We start from the raw sequence: 1658 nt of genomic DNA on the forward strand, positions 1-1658 counted from the left end.
TGCCTCAGTACTTCAATCATAATACCGTATGGCAGGTAATTGTAGAGGGGTGCTAAGTGTTTAGTGATTGGTCCGTTTAATATGAGCATACCGCCATACACATAATGGTCCAAAATGGCTGGCTTTACTTGGCCAATAGCTTTCACAACCTGAACTTGCAAAAGATTACTAGCTATTTAGTATGCCATTATCAACCTCCATTCTGAGTGCTTTCTATCATACCCAATGGGGGTGACAACTTGAGACCTTCTATCGGGTCCCCTTGCTGGCAACCCTTCAACAATGGTACATCCTCCTTACACATTCATGTATATATTCCTTGGCTCGATAAATCATTAAATTAAGCTACAGTTACCTCGTTTAGTAGTTTACAGGAGAGCCGGGTCACTACCGTGACCGTCTGAGTTCGCCACGCTGACCGTCTGAGCGGGCTGGTGGGAGTCCTCCATGAAAGGATTGTAGAGGTTTGATTGAGCCTGGCTAAAGCTTCCATATCTGGCTGAATAAAACGTATCACTCTTGGAGCTACTATTCCTTACGACAGCAGGAAGAAAGGAGCAGAAAAGAGTAGGAAAAAACCTAGTCTCGTCCTCCAAAAAAGCTGAAGTTAAATTGAGTAAACAAAGGGTTAATTTTATGATGTTATGTAGGCGTGGTGTAAAGTGCAGAAATTAAAAATGGCGAATTATCTGTCCAGCAAATACTACTCAGAATCTAAAGTGTTAAAGCTAAAACTAATCCTAGAAATTTTTGTGGTACGTATCATAGTTTATAAAATGCTGTGACATGTTTATACATTGTAGAAGAAGACCTAGTGGTATAGAAATTACTGAAGAGGCTAATTGTATTAATTGTAATCAGTGGAAATCTTTTACTGGAAGTGAGTAAGATTCCTGCAGATGTACAGGCTAAAGGTGAGATTAGTTTTTCCTTTTTAGATTTTTTGAAGTGTGTCAAGTTATGGTTTTGTTTGTTTTTGATTTTTCATTTTGTAACGTGTGCATGCTGAGCCTGAATTACATTCAAACAATGTTTAGACATTGTGCCTGAATATTGCTTAATTTGATCTGCCATTTTATGACAGTTTTCCACAGGATATTGGCATAGTCCTCATGCATCCTCAGGCTCTTGTTCCAGCACTTTAGTACAGGGTATGTAGCCAAAAAGTCACAAAGAGAGAATTCTCTTTTTATAATTTTTTCCAATGCATATATGTATACAGTTTTTATTTTGTGTAGAAAGTTTGAGCTTATTCTGATCAAAGTTGGATTTTTTTACAAATTTTTATAGTTGCTCAAAAATTGTGCCAAATCAAGTGTCCTTTTATTTTTAGATGGTTCTCTTAGTATCAGTGGAGAGGTAGCTCATGCCATCAATCTCAGTGGACTGAGGGAAGTGTGTATTAGGAGAGTGGAAAAAGATGAAGTGACACTTGATTTGGTTGAATTCATATTTAAAGTGAGTTATGAGTATGAACTCTAGCAGTGCATGTACAAGCATGTGTGATACTTAAAACCTTTATTGAACCTACCCAGGGCCACTGAGAGGGGGGGGCAAAAGGGGCAAATGCCCTGGGCCTCACAATTTTATGGGCCCCAAGAAATTTTCAAGAACTTAATTAAACAAAATTATTACAGAAGATGGGCCCTTCTGCCCTT

The 1658-nt window shown here is 38.4% G+C and overlaps 1 long non-coding RNA gene across 2 annotated transcripts; it reads left to right on the forward strand.

Moving 5' to 3' along the window:
• The first annotated feature begins 251 nt into the window (after positions 1-251).
• On the forward strand, positions 252-1528 carry LOC109590275 (uncharacterized). 2 transcript variants are annotated; one of them, XR_002189239.1, is made up of 5 exons: positions 252-606; positions 651-755; positions 804-914; positions 1085-1151; positions 1334-1528. It is a non-coding gene; the product is annotated as an uncharacterized LOC109590275 (long non-coding RNA). The 2 variants fall into 2 exon arrangements; XR_002189238.1 differs by lacking the exon at positions 1085-1151 and having other exon boundaries at positions 1334-1412.
• The last annotated feature ends 130 nt before the right edge of the window (positions 1529-1658 follow it).

This window comes from Amphimedon queenslandica, unplaced genomic scaffold (genome assembly GCF_000090795.2).
Source record: "Amphimedon queenslandica unplaced genomic scaffold, v1.1 AMPQUscaffold_10269, whole genome shotgun sequence".
NCBI lineage: Eukaryota > Metazoa > Porifera > Demospongiae > Haplosclerida > Niphatidae > Amphimedon > Amphimedon queenslandica.